Source organism: Quercus lobata, chromosome 10 (genome assembly GCF_001633185.2).
Source record: "Quercus lobata isolate SW786 chromosome 10, ValleyOak3.0 Primary Assembly, whole genome shotgun sequence".
Taxonomy (NCBI): Eukaryota; Viridiplantae; Streptophyta; class Magnoliopsida; order Fagales; family Fagaceae; genus Quercus; species Quercus lobata.
In genome coordinates, this window is record NC_044913.1 from 53,993,838 (window position 1) to 54,000,212 (window position 6,375).

Below are 6,375 nucleotides of genomic sequence, written 5' to 3' on the forward strand. Positions count from 1 at the left end.
TCTTTTTAAATAATCACTACGAGTGCAAAACACAATAGATTTAAATCAGTCTTTCAAGGAACAATTTGAGAAATTAATAAACGCAAATCGTGTTGCATATGTGAATGTGACAGAAGTGAGAATGTAGGAACTAAAACCCTTTATCAAAACTGAAAGAAATTTGAGAAGAAAACTCTCTCTCTCTTAATTTGATTTATTGACCAATACAACTTACTCTGTTCTTATACATTGAGAACAGAGACTTTTGGGTACAGAGCAGAAGCTGAAAAACTCACTGACTCTAACTGCTTGAAATAAGTAACGTAGCATGATCAATAGGAAATGGACACCTAGATTAATCAATCACGTAATCCACGTTTGACAACTGAAAGTACTAACAGAACTAAAACATTAAGAGCGACAGGTAGTTCGCTGAAGTGCTGAAACACAAATCTTAACTTGGTGTTGATTGATCTGCATCATTTCTGCTACTTTGAGACCTTCTGCAATGCAAAAAGTAGCGTTTAGGAGCTTCATAACATAAATCAACGCACAAGTTGCCACAAGCTAACCAAACATTGCCACAAATCTCCAAAAGGTTGCCAAAGACGAGCACATTTTCAAAATCCCAAGAAATACAACTCATGCTCCAGATTAATTCGTTGTAATAATGCGAACATCCGATAATAATGAAAAGGGCAGGGATGAAGAAGAACAATCCAATAATGACACGATTGGAAATGGCAAGACCCAAGGAATGCATTAACACAGCGAATGTGGCGGTGACAAATGCCAGCAACATTGCTCCCATGGCAGATATGGAAAGGCAGAACAAGATTGTTGTCGTGAAACAACAGTGGCATGTACAGGTAAATAAAGGCAGCAGAACAAGATTTGCAATAATAAATGCTTTGAAAGCAGTATTTCTTATCAGAATTGGAGAGCCTGAGTGTGGCCCTGCATCATGACCTATGAAACCCCCAGGCATGGTAACGCCTGTTGTAAAAGCCACGGTTGCAATGATTGTGTCAACTACCAAATGGACTTGGGATGCTTCTTTCATCATAGAAACAAATCGGGCTTTACGAGTCTCCCACTTAGCCTTCCGGAGCTCCTTGTCACATTTTACCTTTGGTTTAATATCATCTCATAAGAGTCTTCGAAATCCCGCAGGACGATAATTGTACTCAGATGCACGTCTAATCTCCGTATACAACTGTGTTAGAGCAATGTCAAAAGGGTCGAGGTTTTCTTCGTTGATGGCCATTTTATCGACTCTAGAATTAAACATGAGAGCCTTTATATACTTCAATGATCTGGAATGGTGATGGAGAGGTGTGTTCCCTTTGGCATCCTTTTCATTCCAAAGGTTGCTGAGTGATGGTGTATCTAGGATGACCTGCATTGCATACTTAGCCCAATAACTAGATGAGTTCACTGCAAAATGGAGTGCATTCCAGCCTCTCTTGTCAACTAGTTCGCAACAATTAGGACAATATTTTGAGTTTTAACAACTCTTTCATTATATCATAATCACCTTAATGGGCTGCAATGTGAAGAGCTTTCATGCCCTTTGCATCTTTCATGTATGCTATAGATCTATCAACCTCCAGCAACCTGTTTATTGTAGAAGAACAACTGAAGTATGCAGCATAGTGCAGCGGAGTTGAACCTTGTTTGTCAGCTCGCTTAATGAAAACACTTGTTCGTTCTTGAGGTGTTATGCTTTCCAGAATTTTTTCTATAATATCTAAGAGAATTTAAATATTTTAGATATAATAATTTTCTAAATCACACAAAGAAGACTTTTAGAAGATAGAAAAAGCATTCATGATGAATATTATTGAGTTAGCTTATTTTGTCGAATGAAATTCATTTTATCCTCTATATATCAATCGTAGGGTAAAGTAACAAAAGTTTAAAATAACCAAAAAAAAAAAAATCAGACACGTGATAATACTTGTAAGGACTCGATTTGTAACGAACCGTAACAGTGTTGGATTCGCATGTGAAAAGGCCCAAACAATATCATTTATAGAGCGTGGGTTTGAAAGGCTAGGCCCTGGTCACCAGACGATGGGTTTTTCGTGGTGTTCATACATGGTTAAGTAGTTTTCGCCCTGGGAGTCTTTCTCCTGGAGGCGGGCTGGGAGGCTCTGATTTTTGGCCATTTTTCCCAGCCCCTTGTCTGGATTGCTTATTTTTCCTTTTATACTAACCTGTGTTCCTTATCCTTCGTCCACGTGTAGGATCGACATTCCAAGACTGATACTTGTCCCATCAGCCCATACCCAGAGTGGTTGGGGGTGGTTGTAAAAGCTGGAGAGTATGGCTCTGTCAGATGCAGAGTATTAAATGGCAGTAAGGGCAGCTTTCCCTGGTCGTTAAGCGATCCAGGGTGTCCTTCCCTATTGACCTAGATATTTTTAGATTTTTTCCAGACTGTTTCGATTCCGTTTTTGTCCTTCCTTCCAGGGGGACCTCGGACATGCCGAGGACTGATTCGTCCTCGGTTGTGTCCCAGGACTATTTTGTACTTGTATTACCTATCCTAGGCTATAACCCTCCTCGGCTCGGGCCTTGGGCCACAATGAATAAATGGGACAGGGCCTCAAATCATTGGACCTCACAATAGCCCCTCAAAACCCTACTGTCCGACCTCTTGGTTGGAGATGAGGGTTTTGGTGATGCTAAGCCTTTATCACGGCTCGTTTAACTCTATCCTTCATTAATGTTGGTGTCTCTTCATCTACCCAGGAAACATTCCGAGCTACGAGACATTCCTTTTGAATTCATTCATGATGCGTTCCTGCCGTTTGATTATCCAAAACGCGCCTTTAATGATTTCCCTTTACGAGGCCATTTAAATTCGACGGTTATTGTCGGTATGGGGAAGTGGAACGGGTATTTTCTCGTTTACAGATTTTCTTGGAAATCCTGACGGATTAAATACCTTCCGTTCTACCCTTCATATAAGAAGGAAGGCAAGAGGTTATTTCTCTTGTACAGAGACCCTTTTAATCCTTTTGAAATCTGAAACCCTTAGCTTCCTCCAGAGTTTACTTTATCCGCTAGTTGCATCTTAACTTGTGATACATTCGAGATAAGAGTAAGTAATGAAGGAACCATACCCTTCCCAGAAATACCATGTTCTTGTGAAGCTCAAAATGGCTCGGTCAGGGCAGGGATGGCAGAGACTCAAGATCCTTCTTACCCTCCTTTCAGCCAAAATCCGAAGCAGGGGCTCGTCGCGTCAAACTTTTGGCGCAACTAAGCTGGGATCACCCATTATCAGTACCAGCCGCTCTCTTACGAGCATAGCTAACATGGCACCAGCGTGTTAGGAGTCAGGACTAACGCAGGGACAAAGTATCCCTGCTTCTTCCTCTCTTCCTTCACTAGTGCCTCCTTTTGCCTCTCTTTCTTCTTCTTTCCACCGCCAGATCCATCCTGGCGCTTTTCCTTCTTCCTCTTCTTCTCCTCCTTCTTTCTCTTCTTCTCCTCCTTCTTCTTCTGAAGAAGGTCCTCCTCTCAATATGGGCGCTACTGGGGCAGAGTTTGGAAGGATTTCGGAGACGAGTTTAAAAAGACATCTGACTGTTTATTTGTCATATTGTTGTTGTTGTTGTTGTTTTTTTTTTTTTTTTTTTTTTTTTTTTTTTTTTTTTTTTTTTTGTAATCCACCTTCTGTATAGGCTTGTTTAAGCCCTTATTTGTACATTGTAATACCTCTTTATATTAATAAAAGTCGTTATTGCTTTATTTTACATGTTCTATCTCTTTATTTCTGAAATGGTTACATCATGAATAGACATACTATCTTGTGAATTCTTTTTATTTTTACACTTTGACCGATGCCTAGGACCGAAACCCCCACTAATAAAAGGAGCTTGCTCCGTGCTTATCGAAGTTGGTCGGCGTAAGAATGCCGATTTGAACAAATGATACTTAGGGCCGAAAATCCTTACTAAAGATAAAAAATACTATTATAAACGCATTAGAAGTATTGTATACAAAAAGACCGACCTGAAAAATGGGTGATATGCCCCAAACTTAAATGAGGTGATGGCGGAATGCCTGATGCCATGTAGGAAATAATCACCCGAGGATACCCAAAATGAACAGCACCTGTAAGTTGTTGAATAATAAAGCGTTTCGCCATCTTCCTAATAATTTTCGTAGCCTTAACCTTTTTCTGGTGTTTGGTCCGAGGATTGAGTAATTTAAAAATTCTCCTTGAGTAGTTGGTTTCCCCATTGGTTTGAGTCCGAGGACCAGGAAATACCTTGGTGCTGTCCAAAACTTAATTTTGATAAGTAGTTGGTTTCCCCATAGGCTTGAGTCCGAGGACCATGCAATACCTTGGTTCTATCCAAAACTTGATTTTGATAAGTAGTTGGTTTCCCCATAGGTTTGAGTCCGAGAACCATGCAATACCTTGATTCTGTCCAAAACTTGATAGATATTAATAAGTAGTTGGTTTCCCCATAGGTTTGAGTCCGAGGACCAGGCAATACCTTGGTTCTGTCCAAAACTTAATTTTGATAAGTAGTTGGTTTCCCCATAGGCTTGAGTCCGAGGACCATGCAATACCTTGGTTCTGTCCAAAACTTGATAGATATTAATAAGTAGTTGGTTTCCCCATAGGTTTGAGTCCGAGGACCATGCAATACATTGGTTCTGTCCAAAACTTGATTTTGATAAGTAGTTGGTTTCCCCATAGGCTTGAGTCCGAGGACCATGCAATACCTTGGTTCTGTCCGAAACTTGATTTTGAAAAGTAGTTGGTTTCCCCATAGGTTTGAGTCCGAGGACCATGCAATACCTCGGTTCTGTCCAAAACTTGATAGATATTAATAAGTAGTTGGTTTCCCCATAGGTTTGAGTCCGAGGACCATGCAATATCTTGGTTCTGTCCAAAACTTGATTTTGATAAGTAGTTGGTTTCCCCATAGGTTTGAGTCCGAGGACCATGCAATACCTTGGTTCTGTCCAAAACTTGATAGATATTAATAAGTAGTTGGTTTCCCCATAGGTTTGAGTCCGAGGACCATGCAATACCTTGGTTCTGTCCAAAACTTGATTTTGATAAGTAATGGTTTCCCCATAGGTTTGAGTCCGAGGACCATGCAATACCTTGGTTCTGTCCCAAAACTTGATAGATATTAATAAGTAGTTGGTTTCCCCATAGGTTTGAGTCCGAGGACCATGCAATACCTTGGTTCTGTCCAAAACTTGATACATATTAATAAGTAGTTGGTTTCCCCATAGGTTTGAGTCCGAGGACCATACAATACCTTGGTTCTGTCCAAAACTTGATTTTGATAAGTAGTTGGTTTCCTCATAGGTTTGAGTCCGAGGACCATGCAATACCTTGGTTCTGTCCAAAACTTGATTTTGATAAGTAGAAGGGGAGGATTAACCCCTCGGCTATGGCATGAGACCTTGGTTTTGAGGGAATTAGCTCCTCGGCCGAGCCCCTAGAACCATCTGTGCGGCTGACGCTACAAAGCGTAGCCCCTAGTAAAGAAACATAGCCCCTAGTGGAACTTTACGCTAGAACACAACAACCGGCTGTTAGAAATGACAAGGGAACTGTCTCGACCTACCGCCCATGCCAACACACAAGCCTTTCCCACAGACGGCGCCAATTGTAAGGACTCGATTTGTAACGAACCGTAACAATGTTGGGTTCGCACGTAAAAAGGCTCAAACAATATCATTTATAGAGCGTGGGTTTGAAAGGCCAGGCCCTGGTCACCAGAAGATGGGTTTTTCGTGGTGTTCATACATGGTTAAGTCGTTTTCGCCCTGGGAGTCTTTCTCTTGGAGGCGAGCTGGGAGGCTCTGATTTTTAGCCATTTTTCCTAGCCCCTTGTCTGGATTGCTTATTTTTCCTTTTATACTAGCCTGTGTTCCTTATCCTTCGTCCACGTGTAGGATCGACATTCCAAGACTGATACTTGTCCCATCAGCCCATACCCAGAGTGGTTGGGGGTGGTTGTAAAAGCTGGAGAGTATGGCTCTGTCAGGTGCAGAGTATTAAATGGCAGTAAGGGCAGCTTTCTCTGGTCGTTAAGCGATCCAGGGTGTCCTTCCCTATTGACTTAGATATTTTTAGATTTTTTCCAGACTGTTTCGGTTCCGTTTTTGTCCTTCCTTCCAGGGGGACCTCGGACATGCCGAGGACTGATTCATCCTCGGCTGTGTCCCAGGACTATTTTGTACTTGTATTACCTATCCTGGGCTATAACCCTCCTCGGCTCGGGCCTTGGGCCCCAATGAATAAATGGGCCAGGGCCTCAAATCATTAGACCCCACAATACTGTAATTGGCAATTTGGTAGTGTAAAATGTAACATTACAAATGAGACATACGCATTTTATTATGGTTTCT